Below are 21,767 nucleotides of genomic sequence, written 5' to 3'. Positions count from 1 at the left end.
TATATAATATATATATATATATATATATATATTCTTTATCTCAAATTTATATTATGATAGCTTTAATTAGATTTGTTGTGAATTTAACTTTTCTTAAATTATTTTAAGAAATACTTGTTATCCTTTCACACAAATTCAATTCTAACAAACAAAATATTAAAGATATTATTGTAATAACTTTACATCTTATTAAAATAAAAATAACTAAATATATTACACATTTCTTACACATTCATTATATTAGATTTTTTATTATATTTATATTCTAAATTATAAAATACATTTAACTTTTTTTAATAAAAAGCAAATTACAATAAAATATTGATATCATAAAAAAAATATTTATATAATTATTTTTCATTCATATATAATTAGTATTATTTTTTATATTAAAAAATATCAACATTAAAATATAATTATAAATTAAATGTTTAAATTAATTTATACAAATTAATAAATTACTTTAATTTTTTTTTAATAAAGTAATCTTAAAATAATATCAAACTTATATATTATTTAAGAAATATAAAAAATAAAATATTTTTAAATTAAGTATTATGCAATAAGTTTAAAATAACATAGCTTAATCCTATGGGCATAGTTGTTTGACCTCGTGGCTTCCCAATGCCAAGGTGCTTTTATTTCCTATCATCATGTCACTCACAAGGAATTGAACATAAAGGGGATATAACAACCATTCTACCCAACCACATGAGATAACCCCAATTGATTTTTTTATCTTATATATAATAAAAAATAATGTTATAATAAAATTATGCTTAAAATTAGGTACTAAATCTTTTTTTTGATAATGAATTTACCTTGATACAATGTTTTAATTGAATCTTTGAAAATACACATATTTTATCTCTCTAGATTTCACCTCACTTATAAAAACATATATTTTTAACCATTAAACTTATTATACACACATTTGTATTATAATGAAACACCCCGAGTCATTACAAATTTTGTTGAATTACTTTTAATTATGTTATTGTTTTAAAAACTTATGATTGTATGACTAAATGAAAAGTCGGATATGAATATTGTAAATAATAAAAAAAAGAGTAAGCTAACAAGTCGATGAAGCACCCTTCATCTTTTGTGCCCACTTGCCATTGGCGAGGCCCTTCTGGCAACCCCCTCTGCGATGTGGATCCCTATGTCCCTTTCATCTTCAAACAAAAACTTCCAAACTTCTTTGTTTCCCTCTCCATCTGGGTCCCGTCATTGTCAACGTAATGCCAATGACCATTTGCCAGCCCGTTCAGCGCCAGCTCCTTGAAGTGACTATTGTCAGAGTTCATCAATGACAACCCACCGAATGTTTACGGAGTAAGGGAGATGTGTACAGGTGGTGGCATAAATTTGAAATTTGAATACCAAAATTTATGGCTTTGTACAGTCGATGATTTGGAAAGATCTACTGTGCGTGGGAGGACAAAGCTTCTCCTAGAGCTTTTTTCCACCGAGATTTTCTCCAGAAGGCCCATTTCATTTCGTCGAGTGCCCAACAAAAGACCCATTTAGTTCAATGATACCATTCTCCATTTTCAAGAACTTGCCTTCCATTCTCCATTTTCAAGAAGATGCCCGCAATTTCCATCTACAATTAGAGTTGTCATTTTCAGAGAGGAAACCATGCATGGATTCTTGCCGCATTTTCCATCTACAATCGGAGCTACAATTTTCAGAGAGGAAACCATGTGCGGATTCTTGCTGCAATTTCCATCTACAATCTACCATGCCCTGGAAGCCCTGTTTCATTTTGTCGAGCTTTTGCCTACTATTTTCATAAATTTCTTGAGTTCATTTCTCCTCTGCCGAGCGAGATAGAGAAAATTTTCTTTGAATTTTGTAGAGTAGGCTCAATTGATGACAGTGTTATAGTTTTACAGAGAGGGTTATTACTTTCAAAGGTAAATTTACTATTTTTAACAAATTATTTGAACTTTCTACAAATTATCTACAATTATCTGCATTAGTTTTGCTCCTGCTAACAAATTTGTGGGATTTTGTTCCATGAAGTTGTCACATTGGTGACAAGCGAGTTTCCGCAATGGTGACCCGTGAGTTTCCACAATGACACTTATCCGGATCGTTGTTGCAACAACTCACTAGTCACCATTGTAGCAATTCGTTTGTCACCATTGTTTGCAATTTGTTGGAAAATTTTGTTTGTAATTTTATTATTAAATACAAAATTACAATCCAACAAAGTTTGAAATCATATAGGTATTTTTTATTTATGTTCATTGAGCCATGTAAATGTTTGCAAACACACACTTACACCATTGCAACATTGCCCCCATATTGGGAAGCACACGTTGACTCAATTATGATGAGCTTATAATTAAATTTTATAATTACAATAACGTAGTAGTCATAACATTATCAAACGAGGTGTCAGAAGCCTCAAACTAAACAAGATGACATGTCCATGTTGACTGCATCATGCAATAAATAGGATTTTGGATGGTGTTTAGAATGGGATATTTTGTTCCATATGCCTTCCATTTGATTCTTAGATGGTATGATTTGACCATTAATCCCATCACATGAACCATCATGCCTAAAAAAGTGGCATATGTTTAAATGGTTCATTCATCAAGCAAAACATTATGCATATAGGAATAAAGAATGGTTGGTTTCATGAATTCTTCGGTATTGCTTCCAAGTTTGTTTCGTCTAATTTACTTAAAATTTATTGTTGGTCTATTCCTTTTCATTGTCTTGTTTGTTTGGTTCAACATCAAACTTGGGTAGGAAAATCCAAACTACAATTAGGGAAATTCATGTGTTAATCTAGGAGGCCTCTTTCAAATTTTTCTCTCTAAGTGGGTAGCTATCGTCTTGGCTCCACACCATCCCCCAACCATTATGTTTTTCCCTCATTATCACCTCCCCTCTGTAGCTCTTATCTAATGTCCTCAAATTGAAATGTTGAACTCTAGCAATGAACTATGATCCCAACAAATGCTAGCTGAAACAAGTGACCAAAAAATCTCCCAGTGATCCCCAACACTAGAATATACCTCATCACATCATCTATGCTTTGTGATGCCATGAATGTGACATATAATTAACACTATTATTTCTATACTGCTACCAAGGAATAAATTTCCCATATTGAAAAATTAGTTAGGTGTAAAATGAGTAATTTCTCCAGTCAACATATTGATGTAGAAATGGGGGACTCGATTTTGAACATCGTGTTCCCTCAATCCAAGGTTACTATTATTTCTATACTGTTATCAAGGAAGACATTTCCCATACTGAAAACTCGATTAGGTATAAAATGAGTAATTTCTCTAGTCAACATGTTGAAGTAGAATTGGGGGACTCGATTTTGAACACTGGTTTCCTTGAATCCAAGGTTACCAAAGTTTTCAATCTCAAATTTTTTTTTTGTTGAAAAATTGTTCATAGCACATACTACGGAGGAAATAGATGATCAATAACAAGAAATTCTCCATATATTGTTTCTAATGGATAAAAAGTGTGAGATAATTTGTATAATAGTTTATAACATTAATATTTTAGTGAAAACGGCAAAGGATATTAAGCATAACTCAATGTAAAAACAATACTTCCTCATGTGTCTAAAGATACTCCCAAACCCCATCTTCAATGATGAAGATATAAAGGAATATAAGGATTACCAATAATAGTAAAAATAAGAACAAGTCTACATGCATTGGGAATAAATATTTTCATTTGGCTAGTTGTATAGAGGGGAATTATGATTCCCCTTTTTGTTATGTCAATTATATTTTATGTTTCTTTTAAAAATATATATACACAATTTTACTAATAAGGTTATAGATGTAAAGGACACTACGTGGTAATAATGAAAGATAAACATTACTTTTTTACTCTTTGTGGTCTTTGTTTCCCTCAACAAAGGTCACACTTCATCTTCACTATATTCTAATTTACCAATATAAATATCATCAAGCTTAGAATGAAAAAAAATAAGGTGGTTATTTTTTTAGCTTTGGTTTATTCATAAAGTGATAGTGGTGTTGTTCTATTTCCCATTGTTATAGTGGCTATTATCCTAATGTGTGTGGGTAATAAGGATACTCATTGTTACAGTGGATGCAACTCACTATTACAGTAGTGACAATTCACTATTATAGTGGAGGAAACTCCCTATTATAGTGGAGAAAACTCCCTATTACAGTGGAGAAAACTCCATGTAAAAGTAAGTTTCTTCCACTGTAACAAGGAGTTTCCACCATTGTAATAGGGAGTTATCACTATTGTAACAAGGAGTTGCTACCACTATAACAGGGAGTTGTCGCCACTGTAACAATGAGTTGTCACCACTGTAACAGTGAGTTTTAGCAACTGTAACAATGAGTTTTAGACACTGTAATAGTGAGTTGTCACCACTATAACAATGATTTGTTGCCACTGCAACAATGAGTTGCTGCAACCTTGTTTGAACAAAATCTAACAATATTTCATTAAATTGTTTTTTCATTAATTACTTTTTTGTTTTGTAGACAGTGCAAAAGTGGACATTGATCATTCAGGTTTGTGTCATCGAAACCCAGGTCAGGCATGGACTATATTTGTGCTTCAAATTGAAGCACTAAGCCAAGTCTATAAAAATAATAGAGAAATTCATGGGACAACCACCAACAATGAAGCCTATTATCTTTCCCTAGTTGATGGGCTAAGAGAAGTAAGGAATTATGGTGCAAGTGACATTGTCACTTGCACCAATTCAGAATTGATAACTAATCAAATGATTGGAACTTACCAAGTCAGACAAAAAAAATTAAAAAATTAAAAAAAAATTAAAAAATTAAAAAATTTTAAAAAATTAAATTAAAAATTAAAAAATAAATAAATAAAAAATAAATAAATAAAATAAAAAATAAAAAAAATAAAAATAAAATTTTGAAACCCCTCCACAAACAAGCAAAAAACATTGCTTTACAATTTCAAAGCTTTAACATAACTTACCAATCAAATTTCCAAAGGGTTTTTGATGATATACTCATTGAAGCAACATCCAATGGATGCATATGTGTAATATATGTGGAGGAGTCAGCATATCTTCCACCAATTGTCATTGACAGGCATTGTTATTTGTGGCCTGTTAATGAATGCATTATTCTTTTGATTGTTATTGGCGTTATCATGGTTGGAGTCCTATTATGGTGTTCTCATTTCTTGTCACTGATTGTAGCAACATAAACAACCATTATGTCCATCCATTTTTTTTCTTTATATGAGGTTTGTTTTTTATATCTCAACACAATGTGTATGTAAGGAATGTATTTTCCAATCAATGCTATTAATGGAATTGCATTGCTATTATAGTTCAGATGTCTCATTTTGATTACAGTTCAATTGTGTATAACAGTTCATTTCAGTTCAGTTGTGTCATTTTGATTATAGGTAATTTTTGTCTTTTTGTTGGAAAGCTAAGAGGGGTGGCGGGGGGTGAATCAATATTTCCTTTTACAAATGTTATTTTACCAGGTAAGATCACTTTTCTTAGAACCCAAAAATGAGCAGCATCTTGTAGTACTCAACAACCCCCATTATTCTTAGATGTAAAAGAATAAATAATGGTGACCCTTTAATTTTTTAGGAAAGGATCCTTTCTTTTTTTAATAAAATAGGACAGGTTTCATATTTTTACCTTTTAATAAATAAAGAAATAATTCTTTCAAAAATATATATAACAAAATGTAATTTTTTAGGCTTAAGAGCCTTTCCACAGTTTCTTCAAAAATAATATGGAAGTCTAAGAAAACCCTGATAACTATGTTTCCATTAGAAAATCGTTGAAAAACATTATCAAAGTTTTAAAAGGCCTTTTACACAAATAAATGAAAATATTATAAAAACTGGACCCACTAAAAAACCGCACGTGAAGCACTAATTGGCTTATCGACATCGGTGATTTCAATGTAAGTACCATAAGCGATTTTTCGATAGAGATATCACATTACATCAAGTAACATCAACTGATATCACATTCTATTAAGTACCAATTTCCAATATCATGTTCTATCAAGTCCCAACACTCCGATATTGGACATTTCGCATCCCGATTTGTGAACAATCAAATGAGTTGTGATATCAGATTTCACAAGTCGTAAGGTTATATTCATATTACCCAATATCAAAACATCGATAATTTTTTTCTGAAAAGATATTTGTCGATACAGTGACAAGTCTCAAAGCCATGTGAACAAACATTCGAAAATTAAATGGCCACCCTGTGTGATTTATAGTTTCGAGGTTTTAAATAATTTGTTATGATTTTGATATAATGTAGAAGGATTTCTTCATTAAAACTCACATTCAATTGAAAATACTATTTTCATTCATGAGTTCTTGTCGCTCATTCTTTTTTGTTTTTTAATAAATAAATTCCAATAAACAATAGTTAAAGGAAATGTCAAGGATTATCAAGGCAAAGAAGAAGTTTGTAATTCATTCATAGACAGTTTCACCTCCTGAAGAAGTTTATGATATGTCACCTTTATTTACGGATACTGCATGCACACCAGATGTAAGGTCCTCCTCTTGGGAGGTCATATACAAACTATTCGAAGATGAAAACCCACAGGTAATTGAGAAGAAAAGTGCTACTGTAGATGGTCCTGCTCTGGATGTTGGCTCTATATGGAATGATGTGGCCAATTCATTTTTGCATAGAATTATCGCTCGCCCCAAAATATTTCCCTACACACATATGGTGAGATGTGTCATTGACCATCTGGATATTACCAACAAAGATTTAGTAACTCCGAAGAAGATAATCATAGGATCATTCAAGGCTGAGGATTTTAGGAAAGTGTATCATTTATCGCTACCATAGAAAAAGTATGATACTCAATTTGTCCATAGGCTTACGCATGAGAATCAGAACCCAATAGAGGTTATTAGAGAATGGAGAAGGGACCCAAGCAAGTACAAGCTCGAGGATAAGGGTATGTATTCATTAGCTTCTATTGTTGGCCCTTTCTCTCATGTCGTTGCTATGATGTGTCATTTATATGGTTACCCTAATACACAAAAGTTCTCAGAAGAATGGGTACCATTAATAGAGGTTGCTTCTGATGGTTATATTATGGATTGGGCAAATATCTTGTCTAATAATTTAACTACTCAATTCATAGTTATAGAGAGAAGCACAATGTTAATGATATAAGTCCTCCTCCTTTCTTTATGAGTTCCTATGTCATGGATTCTATTTGTTTTTCTTATGATTTTCCATCTATAGGATGGAAGTGGACAATTCAATACCCTACCCCCATCCATGTTTACCTTGATATCTTGTGGGAATCCAAGTATCATTCTCATTTTTATAAAATTTGTCATGAAATTATCCTCCCCATTCACCGAGAGGTATTTGGTAGCAAAGCACCCAGACTCTCTATAGAAGCTAATAATGACTTAATTTCATAAGGAAGTTGGTTCAAGGAAGAGTCATTTACTTATATTCAATCGTTTGGCAATCTTTCCCATCCTCATGTTTTGCCTCTTTTTGTCCTTGATAAATTATTGGGTAGAGAAATTGCATACCAAAGAGTTAGGAATGCTTTTACTAAAGTGATCAAAGATGCTAATAAAACTACCTGGCCTTCTTTTCCTATCTCTTGTGGTATATATGCATTGGAAAATTCTATACATGCTCTTGTTGAAATCGACCAAATTAAAGCTTTAATTTTTCCAACCATCCCAAATAGACAATACAATCCCAATGGGGTTGCAAAATATGTCATGACACAAGCAAGAATCAGGAAATTTGCAAGCGAGCCTGATAAATTTGATGATTTATTTGAGATGGTTCCAGAGTTTTCCATGGTTGAAAAGTTAGTGGCAGATTGACTAACTCTTGAAGAATTTATTGAGTTCAATCAATATTGTAGTCAAAGAATAACCCATTTGCCAAAAAAATTTATAAGACATTCTTGACAAAATCCTAAAGTTTGAAATACATCAGCCTCCTCATCAAAGCATCCAATTATTTCTCAAGTCTCTGATATAAAACTGTAGTTATTGATCAAACGAGGAAAGTTCAAGAAGAAAATAAATCGGATGAAGTTTGGGAGGAATTTAATCATGTCCTACCAATTGAAGAAACTGAGGATGTAAACACCATAGTCAACAAAGAAACAATGAAAATTCCACAAATTGAAGGGACAACCTCGTTAACTACTGAGGCTCCTGATATTGTTGCTAAAGATTCTAAAATCATCCCAACATTTCCTACGTCAAAAATAGTTCTAAAAAATTAAGAAATCCCTCCTTTGGATGTGTTTTATAGTCCAAAACAAAAAGCAGTTATGAAAAGGTTAAGAAAGAAGAGAAAGTTGGAACATACACAGGCATTAGTTTCAAATGAGACTCCTTCTAAAGTTCTCTAGAAAGTAGCCCAAACAACCCTTGACAAAGAATTAAAAAAACTCTCACACTTTGCAGGAGCTTATGCTAGTGATACTATTGATAAAGCAATAGAAATTCAACTACTTATGAAGGAAAAGGACCAAAGGATTGTTCAATTAGAACAAAGTCTCCAGAATGAAAGGCAAGTGATTGAGCGAGAATGGGAAGCAAACTTTGCCAAATTACAAAGAAGTTACAATGACTCGAAACTACAATTTGAATTTGAAATCAAAGATAAATATACAGAGGTACAACAACTACAGCAAAAGATTAACTGGTTGAAAGAAAATCCATAAATAAATGAAGTTTGAAAAGAAGTAGGAGAACTGGATACACTCCTTGCTAAGCAACATGTTATATTTTGTCACAAATTAACTTTAATTCATGATTTGTGTAAGACCATTGATTCTTTGGTTAACGAGTTGTCTGATCTAAGGACATTCTATTAAGAAATTGATGGGAAAATCTCTGAGCATATACATTGGAAAGACAGTGTTGAAGGAAGATCAATGGATCTTCCTCTAATTTAGGAATCTAAAAAAGATGTCGTTTTTGGTGACTGGGGCATAAAGATGAAGCAAGTATAAATGGCTATCATCAGAGCCAGAAATCTTGCTTCTAATTTCACTGAATATATCATCAATACCTTATTGCAGGCCAATCTAATATAGGAATGCCCAAAGGATACCTTGCCAGATTTCAAAACTCTGAAGTAGTCATGGAAGGAAATATCAAAGAAGAAGGTTGAAGACATCCAAAGATTATCAAAAGTAAACACCGAAAGTTATTGGCATTTCTTGGTAAAGACACATAGTCAATGGTTTGTGCTGAGGTGTCTTTCTAATGCAAGAACTCAACTTCTTCCAGCACTCAGGGATGCAGTATTTACGGGGTAGATGTACATGCAACTGATTCATCCCCCCCCAATTGAAGTCAATGACTGACATATGTGGACTCAGAGAATGAATGAAGAATCATCTTGCAACATAATCATGAATTTCTTGTTACAACAGAATATTATCTTTATCTTTGCTTTATCTTAGCTTAGTTTGTTGGATCTTTTCTAAAGAATTTTATTTTATTTTACTATTTTTGTAATATTATTAGACTATTTAGACCCCTCTAATGTCTTTAGAAAGGGGTTCTGAATTTTTGATCGACAGCTTTGAACTTGCACTACTGTTTATTCCAAAGTTATCTAATTAAAGAAGCTAAATTAGCCACGATCATTTTCATGAGCAGGGTCTTGATGTATCGAGTACTATTATCTTTATAGAGAGAATTTTTCGGCGAAAATCACAAAGAAAGTCATTTGTCGATGCGTTTCGAACCAACCAGTGTGGTTCATCGTCAGGACAAGTTGTCCTGACGATGAACCACACTGGTTGGTTCGAAACGCGTCGACAAATAACTTTCTTTGTGATTTTCGCCGAAAAATTCTCTCTAAATTGATATGGATCACAGAAGCCTGAACTCTATTACTATTATCTTTATATTGCTGCTATGTTTTATTGAGATAGATAGTGAATTTCTTATAAGTTGTTTCATCATGTGAATGCTTTTGCAAACAGTCAGGCATTGCCACTATTGATGTGCAGGATTGTATCATTTGTGATTGTACATGAAATAATCAGATCTTATATATGATTAGTTTTAACCAACTAAATTAATTAGCTATTTAATTAATTTAGTTTATCTTATATGTTTTATTTTCATAAAGTGTTTAATGATCTATATTATTCTATGCCTTGTGAAATATTTTTATGAATCACATGTAAAGAGATATTATCCTCAGATATAAGTAGAATAAGTTTATTTATTAATATCATCTTTAGATTTAAATAACTCCATTATTCTCATTTTATTTCCATTATTCATTTATATTTCTTTAATGGGAAATGGTCCCTTTATCCCTAGCCAGAGCCACCAATTCCAACGGAAACAAAGTTGTCTTAAGTTCTCAGCTAGGTGGTATTCCCCAGTGTTGAGGCAAACATTTTCCAGCCTTCAAAGTAAAAAAATAAATATGTTTATTAACAAATAGTGAGGACTCCAAAAGATGTTACAAAATGAGACCTTAGAATGCCTTCAATACTTCTTCACATTTCCAACCAAGGTTTCCATCAATTTACTGCTCTAGAGGTTATGTCTATCACAAAATTTACAACACCCATGATTCCACATATCTGAGGGTACAAGGGTTTATTTTTGGGCAGGTCCGAAATGTACTGAGATGGCCCTGGATGCAAAGAGACACCACAGTTTGATAATTCAAAATAGAGTTCAAAATTGCAAAGGATTACTATAGTCCAAAATTTAGTGACTTTTCAGATGCCTTGTTTTCAATCCAGATGGAGGTCTCCCACATGTCCCTTATAGAACAAGGTATTCTCTTTGTATCTTAGAATTTTCTAATTCATGAGTTGTGAAGAATCATGCTCCTTCCCCCTATGTCTTTTTATATTTTATATGTGGTTTGATATTGCATAAACAAAAATATCCCTTACTAAAGTATAACCAATGTAATATTCCACCAAGAACCTTAACTCTCTTTCTCTCTCAAACTTTTCTAGTTCACGAGATGTGAAGAATTATAGGGGTATCATCTTTACCAATGCAACGGTTTGCACCTAGGGTTTTTCACTCAGCGTTTTCTACTTGAAAATGTACCTAGGTTTTTGCACTTAGGGTTTTCTTTTAAACAATGCACCATGGGGTTTACACCTATGGTTTTTCACTTAGCGTTATAAATGTTTTTCTAGGGTTCATAACTTCACAACAACAGCTTCAGACAAAGTCCCACTATCACCATAGGCAGCTTCACAGCTAGTCTAGGAATTTTTACTTAGTTGGCAAGATTAAATGGAGCTTAAAGGATGCAATTTGAAAAAAAAATTCTAGGAACATTCATTCATTCATTATCCATGAGTAGCACATGAAAAATTTATACAAGTCTATAATAAAAGTCTAATGAGCTTGAATTCTTAAAGAAGCCCCTAACATAGCAAATTATGTGAGATACCCTTGGTTACAAGACAACCAACATAGCTTATAGATCAATCGTTATTATTTAATTTGTCCTTTACATATTGTTATATGCAAAATCCAATTGTGATATCTTTCATTTTTCCAATTCATAGATCCAACCTCATTTAAGAGGCAAAATTGTATAAATATCCAAACAAACAATTCAATTGCTATAAATTTCTCCATTATCAACATCTTCAACCACAATATTAGATGATTTGAATTGAAGCACATTCTTTCATACATGATAACAACAATAACTAAGCCTAAAAAACAATGAAAATAATATGAACAACGTGCAAATCAATGAAGTTAACTTGATAATTATGAAAAATTATAATATGCATTCAAGGATAACTAATAAATTGTAACCAATAATTTTAAGGAAAGTAATTCAAGTAGTGAGTTTACTCGTTCATGGGCCCACAATGTTGCACCTAAAAAAGCTTTAAATTATTATGATGGAAAATCAGGGCTGCCATAAATCAATTGCATAGATTATGACAATTCGCCCTCCCATTCCAATGGTCACTGTTGTGGCAACCTTTGACTGCATACAACAGAAATATCTTGTGATCACGACAATAATGAACAATTGTTTCCAAATGGTTGGAAACTCGCCCCCCCCATTCCAATTTTCATTGTTGCGGAAACACCTAACTGCGTACAAGGGGAATATCCCGTGTTCACGATAGCAACGAGCGGTTGATGCCAAATGGCCACCGCAATAGATGATGCCACATGATTACATTATTACTGGATTGGTTATTACATGCTTACACTCAACTCTTCATTTGCTTGTCATTCTCCCACATTCAAACTGTTTCACTTTCCAAACACAGCCATAAACACTCTAAACTCTGACTAAATATGGGAGGCCCAAGAGTTCACAGAGAACTTGTCGAAGAATTGCTAAAAAAATTCCATGTGTTAGACCATTTTTTGAACAAGCTGGCTAGATGCAGTATATTCGTAGGCTGAAGGGGTATGACAACAACATAGCTCTAGAATTTTCGATGCATTACAAGGAGGGTAGATGTGAGGTAGTAGGGATAGTGGTGCATGTAATAAAAGAATCAATTGTGGAAGTGACAAGGTTACCCCAAATTGGATAACAATGGTTTGTGCCCTAAAAACCCCAACCTGATGTTATGCGACAATTCCTTGAGGAAAATGAAAAATTGTCGAAGATAAGCATGAGGAGGGAATTATCACAACCCTAGAGAGATGTATTACTTATCCAGAGATATTTCACATGTGAAAGAAGGTATGTTTTTATTTATCACTAGCACCTCTAGTTGTTAGACCACTTGTGTCATGGTAGGTTGGTTAACATGCCTTTTTGTCTTGCAAAAACCCTGGAGCATATGGCCTTATCGGTGCATAAATCAAAGAGTACATTCGAAATCCTATCCCACCATCTCATCATTAAAATTTTGGTGGTTAGTGCGCTGCAAAGGGAAGGGAGAACTTGGGATGAACTAGTTGGAAGGCCATTGTATGCTGAAGCTACTACCTAACCAGACGATGCCTTGGTAGCTGCAACTCCACCCCATAACCTCCCAACTGCAACTTTGCCTCATGATATCCCAGCTACAACTCCACCCCACGACCTCCCAGATGCAGAAATTCCCACATATCCTTTCCATATGGCAGTCGAGCTGCCAAGTGTTCAAATTGTGAGGGTTTTGAAGGATTATGCTACTAAATCTCCATAGAAAGGAGACAAACAAGATTATGATGATGAATTACAAAAATTAGTGAGTAAACCTACCACCAGAAGATTGAGAGGATACAAGTAGCACCTAGTAGTGGTGCCAAAATCCAAGTAGAAACCCTCCCCATTGTTACAAAAGAAACAATAGAAAGAGCAAGAGAAAGAGCATCTACAAGATGTATTGATGGATGAAAGAGTCACAACGAAAGGATGCATGCAACAATGATTAATGGAATAAGGATTAGGCCACCTTTCTGACACAAAAGAACAAGTTGAGAAGGTTCCTTCTCCTGATTCTAACTATGAGTACATACAAGGAGTAGCTGAATGGAATGAAACAGATGGCATTACCTTGATTTCAATTTTATATGGGGATGATGAGGAAGACCAAGCAATTGCCCCACCAGAATTAACAAAGAAGCACGTGAAAATAGTAAGTACCCCTTCAAATCTTCCTCTATACATTTCATTGTTAAGGAAGAACATGATTATCTAGATGAAAAATAGAAATATACAAAACAAATTTAAAACCCTAACAAATGAGCTTAGACAAAAAGAAAGTTTTGAAAGATTAAATTGATTGGCCCAAGTTGTAGATTTCCTACCCATTGGTGTCATAGATGTACCTTCTCTTGGGGTACAAGAAAATATTCCCCTTGGAAAAAATGGACTGATGACATTGTTGTGCAAATAGAGGACCATAAACCAGAGATGAAATTAACCAAAGGCACAGTTGTGCAAACAAAGGAACAAGAACCAAAGATGAAACTAACAAAAGAAATAGTTATACAAATAGAGGATTAGGAACCAGAGATGAAACTAACCATAGAAATTGTTGTTCAAATAGATGATCAAGAACTAGAGATAAAACTGACAAAATAAATTGTTGTCCAAATAGAGGTTGAGGAACCAAAGGATAAGTTAGCCCTGTGTATACCCTCTTACAAGGGAAAACTCATACCTTTCAAATTTCATGAAAAATTAATTCGTGACCTTTAAAAGACTTGGGCAGAATATAAAACCAAATTTGAAGGAAAACATAAAAACATAGTGGTTGAGTTGTAAAGCAAGGTGTCGAAGATGGAGAATGATAAGAAACAACTCGAACAAATAATGGATGGTGTGCTTAGTTGTAGGGATCCTTCAACTAATTACAATGTGTACTTGGAAGAAAGATCACTTATGTTTAAAAATAATGCTATCATAAACAATAAGCCTTTCAAGGTTGAATATAAAAATGGTTTCATAGAAGCATACAAGGCTTGTACAAATCTAGAAAAATACTTTCTTTATGAACTGTACCAACATAATTTTATGTTGTCTCTTGACAAAAGATGGAATCCCAACCTTTATGTAAGGGATGTCCAATGGAGAGCCTTTATATTGTATTTGAGAAATCAGGCCAGTTGGGTGGAAGCTCTTAAAATTTTTAAACATAATTCTGAGAGCATTTTGTGGGTTAAAGGAGAATATGAAATACTTGCAGAGGTGATAGAAGAACATCAATAGTTGGCGAGCTTGTTAGAGGAACCAGAGAATATCACCAGGAATAGACAACAGACCATTGTATATTGTGCATCCTTGATTCGAATATTGGATACACCAGACAGGAAGGATGTAAAGAAAGGTGGGATGCCTTGGGAAAAAAAACCTGAAATAAAGATCCATTTAACTACCTAAACTTAAATATAGCCTTAACAAGGGTTGCTCAATATATTATTTCCATGGAATAATGTGGGAATAACTGGATTGATCTTAGATTTCACTATCCAATGATCTAGCTTCCAACAAGGATATATAAAAAGTCTTATACCCTGAGAAAAAAAAAAGAGTTTGAATGTTGGAATGAAATTATGGAAACAACAGGGTATCTTCGTCCTGATGAAGTAGGACATAGTGATTATTGTATCAACAGTATTCATGAAAACCCCCCTTCATCCTCAGATTCAGAGTAACCCCTGTCTTCTTGTTGATATTCACTTCCTCACTGTTGTTGACATTCTCCCACTGACCTTTGCTGACACACTCGCTCACCATTGCTGACACTCATTACAACTGGTATGGAAACTCATAGTCAGCAAACAAATAATCTTTGATGTTGTAATATTTATTATTCTCCAATAATATATCACCATTAGCATTGCGCTGTTATAAAAAAATGGAAAATTTGTGTTTTACATGTTTTGTTACAATTTTGTTGCATTTTCGCTACAAATTTTGTTACATTTATGTTGTTTTTATTCCAAATTATATATCAGATTCATGATTAGACACCAATCTATGTAAGAATAATGCATTTATGGAACAACCCCATGGAATCTATATTCCATAACATACAAAATAATAGTTTTTTGGAAGACTAAATGTAAATGCATGTAGTTATTTACTAACCTTAAATGACAACTTAGACAGATGTCCCAAATCAGCAAACATATCCTCACCACCTATCAAACATAGATGAGAATATTCAACAAAACAATAATACATTAAATACATGTAATACACTAATAAATATTAAAATCAATTTGAAAACAAATGTATCACAACAAACCTGGAAAACCATGCATTGTTGGAGTGAGGGCAACCTCACTTGTTGAGTTGTTCAAACTCAAATGGTTCATCTTCATCTATAGTGACATTCAACTTAATTTCCAATCTTACATTTTGTTTGCTTGTTATTCTTCTCTTTTTGGGGCTTAGGAAACTCTTCTCCCTCTTCAAATATGACTCAAAAGCACCCAACCGACACGTGAATTCATAATCCATAATATGTATATTGTTGGTGTCATCCAACATTTGTTTAACCAAAGAAATCAAATGTTTAGTCCTGGTCAAAGTAGCAGGAGGATTGTTTCGAACCAGGTCTATGTAGCCAAATAACTCCTCTTTGGCCAACTCAAGTCCTTCAACATTTACATCAACATTGTGACTATCCATGGAAAATGTGTTTGCATCTTCACCAAGATCCTATATTGCCTCTATATTTATCTTAAGAGGGTCATTGTATGAATCAATTATGCTTTGATGATTTAGTAATTGGTTTAAATCCATTGAACGGGAAGACAATGAACCCACCTTTATGGCATGCTTCCAAATGTTGCCACAAATAGACCATGGGAAATCACAAGTTAAGAAATTTGTGTGATGACAAGTGACAAGCTATTTCTTATTAGGTTTAGATTGACTCCTCACCCAAAAAGCATGATACATTTTCTCATGAGTGCTACAATAACTATATAGAATTGTTTTTTCTTTTTCCATTAATGATTCAAATTGTTTCTCTTTCCTGTAATTATTCAAAAATACTTACTTTTTTATAATTTCCTTAAACTGATGACAGGGTTCAACATTTGTTAGAAGAACATATATCAACCAATCCATCCTACGAGAAAATTATTTTCTTCTATCAGATAGAAAGTTTGTCTTTAGGTAATAGTGATATGACTCCACAACATTGTTTGTCTCCTAATTTGCATGGGGAAAATCCTAACAACCTTTTACCCACATCCCTAATTGTAGAAAATTTGGGTTAATGAAGATATTTCACCCATATGAAAACCAAAAACAAAAATGTAAGAAAGAGTTTGTCAACTTACAAATCTTGCCACCAACAACCCAATTCTTGTGTAAATAGCCTTGGAACTTCTCTTCATTATCAAATTTGTTGAAGAAAGTATTAATTGCGTTGCTCACTTCAGAACTAGAACAATAATTCATAATTAAACCCAAATCACTAAACATCTCTTTTTCTATTTTTGGACTATTGGCCAATCAATTCGCATTTTTTAGCCATGCTCGATGTACGTCCCAAACACACAAGATAACATTGCACCTTGTGATTTTCCTGCCACATTCAATTCATTTCAAGAATGTTCGTTTTGTAAGAAATAGAAATTATATTGTAAAATAATAAGATTGAAGTTACCTCAAAGCACTAATTTCAGCCAATGCATCATCAACCATGAAGGCATTAACTTTCCAACTATGATCAACTTGGTGACACCTATGCATGAGGTGCTCCAACCATAGTGAAATGTCATGTGACATGTTATGTGATGCCACCTCCCATGCAACTGACACCCTACTTTATTTCTCATCAAACACCATGAGTGCGTATAAATGATACTATCACATTAAAAAAGCATATCAAGTCAACTTCAACTCATTAATCATTATCAGTCATTACAAATCAATTTATTGTACTAGATCAATCATTCTTAATACACTCACCCCATATTTATTTGTGTTGAACGTTGAATCCATGGCGATTAGGCTATTAGCCTATAGCTTCACCATGGTCTCCAACATCCAGTTCATCTAAATTACAACTATAAATCTCTCCACCATTACGCTTTTGATAAAAGAAAAAAGCATCTTGGTGTTTTCTATCCAAAGGTTCACACTCATCTCATCCTTTTTATGCAACTGATACTTTCCTTTCATTATATGATTATATATGTTAACAACAACTTTCCTACACAAAAACAAAGTTGTATCTCGAGTTGTGGCATCCAAGTCAATATATTTTTTAAGAAGAAACAACTCTCTACATAGGAAACCATGTCCCTTGATAACTTTGGTTCATGTAGGGACCTAGCATGACCCAAAGTGTCATATTGGCCATGACAAGGTCACCCTTGGCTATCTTCATGCTCATATTTGTTATACGTTATTATCGTTATCTCAGGGATTTGAACCATAACTTTTACAATGAAATGGCATTAGAAACCCCTCTTTTTCACAAATGAGCATCTTTTCTTCATTTCATTTTGTCATCTTCTGTCCTCAGGGCATATGAACATGCATAGTTCCATAAAAATGTTTGAAAAGTAAATACATATGAATCCATGAAAAATGATCGAGCATTAATAATACCAACATCTAAACAATGCATGTCTAAAAAAATTACACTTCATATCACAAGGAAGTAGTAGGCCTTGAGCCTCGTTGTTTATTTTGTACCTAAGTGAAAGAACATGGAGCATTCGGGTTCATTTACTCTCCTCTAATAAAGTCTCCAATTCTATTAGAAGGTATTTTTGTAATCCGATCAATCAACATGTGTTTTCCATGTACTTTAGACAAATCAAAATCCTTTCTAGAAAATATGATATTTTCTTTAGGGTCTTGCACCAGAAGGGAAATGATTGCTTCTCATTTGAATTGCTTTACCATTTTGTGACCCAAGGAGTTCTTGCAATGGTAAGCTCGAAATGTGTCACAATAATGACCCAACGAGTTTCCATGATAGTGACCCAGCAAGTTTCCACAACTATAAAATAACGAGTTGCTGCAAAGTTGAATCAATGTGTTGCAACAATGGTAAACCAATGATCTTCTGCAACAATCAAACAGTGAGTTACCGCAACAGTAAAATAATGAGTTTTCGCAACAGTTTACCAGTGAGTTTCTACAATGGTTAACGAAAAAGTTGTCGCAAGGGTTAACAAGAAAGTTACCACAACGATTAACAAGAAAATTGCCACAACGATTAACCAATGAGTTTCTGTAATGGTTAACCAACAAGTTTCCACAATGGTTAACCAATGAGTTTTTGCACCAGTTAACTAGCGAGTTGCTGCAACAGAAAAATAACAAGTTGTCGCAATGGTGAAACACTTTTTTGCTGAAACAATGAACCAGTTTATTTTGTGCAATCAAGTTTGGTGCTTTCCTAACCCTTAACAAGAAACAACTAGTTGCATGTTCTAGTATTTCTGCTAGGGAAGTCATCAAACAATACAATATTGTCTGTATAAATAAAGAAAGTAATCGAGAACAACATTTCCTTTATATAATAGTTTGCATAAATTATATAATAGTCTATTAATAAATTATATAATAGTATAAGCAGAGAGATAGATATTGAGATTTATTTGTAGAATCTAAATTAGTAATGTGGAGGATGAAGGGTTTTACAAATTGTTTTTTGACCACCACAATAAAAAACAACAGAAAAATAAACATTAATCTTATAACCAGAGCTAGAATTTGCATAGGTAGGAATATACATAGGTTTTGACATGCAGAAAAACAAGATTATGCTTATGGAGTATTCTTATAACCAGAACTGGAATTTGTGTAGGTAGGACAGGAAAGGAACTACAGGTTTATGAGCCTTCTTCCATTTCAACTTTTCTCAACAAAAATTTCCTATTTTGAACTTACAATATGAGCGACTCCGAACTTCGTTGCTCATGTCCTAGGTACAAAATAAATGTTTTTCACCTTTTTTTCATGTTCTTTACAAAATCAGTACAAATTTTCATTGAACATTGGAGAGATTTTTGCAATTCAATCAATGAAAACACTGTGTCGAATCTCAATTTTCTCCGTTTGAGGAGGCTTGGTTTCAAAATGATCAAGGAGTAAATGGAACTTAGAATAATGAAGGTGAGAAAGGAAGGCTCGCCATTAATTCATTTTAGCATGTGTGGCTATGTGTGGGGCGAGTTATCATATCATAGCCGGCGAGCTTACAAACGGAACTCCATGGACGATAATGACAACAATGATGCTAACTAAGAGGGAGGTGGAGAAGTTGGAAATAGAGAAGTTTGGAAGTTTTTTTTTAGAGACGGAAGGGTTCTGTTGACAGTGTTGGACCCACTAACATTCAAGGGATCTCCCTGGTAAGAAGTCCCAACTAGACCTCAGACCATTTGGAGTAGGAGTTCCAGCAGTTGGTGGTAGTGTAATCCCTTGACCGCGATATCATGCAGAGATAAGTATGATAACTTTGGGTTGAAGCAAGTGTGTGACCTTGCAACGAGTCAAGTGAGATGCATGGGGGTTCTAACATACGAAGGGGAAAAGGAAGTGTGCCCCTTCGAAGCCTGTAATAGTACGCACCCTCAAAGAAACACACGAGCTGAATGACATCACAAGTTGAAATGCAGAATAGTCCACAAATCAAAGTGATCGGTTATTCCAACAACACACAACCAACAAGATTCATACAATTGCATACAAAGTAGTTCATAAGAAAAAGTGTAAGTTAAACAACATACATTGCTAAAGAAACCAAAATAGTCCAACTTCAATAACAGAATATGCATGAAAGCATGTTGGCTCTATTATTATTATTATAAGTGAAAGTTCCATCCATACATACACCATTGATAGCCACTAGCCCCAATAGTGGAACATTACAGTCAAGAAAACCTGCTTCTACAAAGAAGTATACTCACTTTATGTTGTGTAGAAGCCAAGGCTCATCACATTACTCCCAAGATTTCTCTAAGCATAAGCCTAGCCAAAATCTTGGCTCTCAAAAGCCTGTTTTATGAGTTATGAAGTTCTATTTATAACAAAGGGTGGGGTGACACTTGACATGCCCCTTTGTGACTCTTTGACTACCCTCATGACTCTTCAACTCTTTTATAAATAACTCATTACATTACATAGTGATTGTTCACTTTCTACTGGTGACACTTGGAATTTCACTTACAACATATTTATAAATAATGTACATTTTCCACATGTACCCATGTGAGACAAAATAGGCTAAAGACAACCTAACAAGACAAAACACTATGATTATGAAGTTTGGACGAAGACCAACTTGGAAACCTCCACTTGATGCTTTTGGGTCACATATTGATGCCAAGCCTGGTATTATGCGATGATGTCCCCTGTTAGGTTCCTATATCAATAGGAGTCATAATTTTGAATGACTAAGGTTAAGTCTTGTAATATTGTACATACCTTTGCTTTCTGCAAATGTTTTCCATATTAAAAAAATATAAAATGTAAAGACGTAATGTCCTAAAAGAATAAACAAAGGACAAAAATAATAATAATAAGGTCCAAAAAAATGAAAATATATGAACCCCAAAAGACAAAAGAAAAAGACCATGAAAGTGAGCAAATCAAAATGCCACTGCTATTTACTTCTATGCATAATTTAAAAAGATTGTGTGTAGCTTGTTACTCATGCCACAGTCCATGATAGTCAAAATGCTTAAACTTGGCTATTTCATGTTTTAAATTTCATGTTTATAGTCAGAGAATAAAATCTGACCAAACAGTGTAATCTTGGCAGATCATTAGATAGGTAGAGTAAATAAAAGGAGCTCATTAGTTTAATCTGAGCCCTTGGATGATATAAGGTTAGAATTAGATAGTTTACTTTGTAAAGAAAATAAAAATATTTATAAGGGTTTGCTAGCCTAAATGCACCCTAATAAAGTGAAGAAAAAATGGTAGGATGAGTAAATGGGTTAGTAGTAGAAAGGTTGCAGAAATATCATGTGATTATACAAAAGTACCTTATGTCATTGTCTTAAATGCAATTTTCAAATATGCATAAGTAGTAAACAAAGCAAAATAATGGTTCAAAATATGGTTTATTTAACACCCCCTCATTCATTTCACCCCTTTACTTCACTAATTTCCCATAAATAAGTTCTAGTACTTCAATCCTACAAGTCAAAAAGGCTCAAAGCATTTCTCTAACTTTTGGAGGGACTAGACCCTTGACTTAATGACTTAGGGGGACAAGAACCAGAACCCCCTTCATAAAAACACATTCCCCCTTCATTTCCCCTCATTTCCCTAATAAAATCACACTTTCCTATGGTTGACATCATTTACCTAG

The sequence above is a fragment of the Pinus tabuliformis genome, chromosome 8, assembly GCF_031772625.1.
Source record: "Pinus tabuliformis cultivar Carrire ecotype Pingquan chromosome 8, CPIR1, whole genome shotgun sequence".
Classification (NCBI taxonomy): domain Eukaryota; kingdom Viridiplantae; phylum Streptophyta; class Pinopsida; order Pinales; family Pinaceae; genus Pinus; species Pinus tabuliformis.
The sequence above is the reverse complement of the archived record's forward strand: the minus strand, read 5'-3'. Positions refer to the sequence as shown.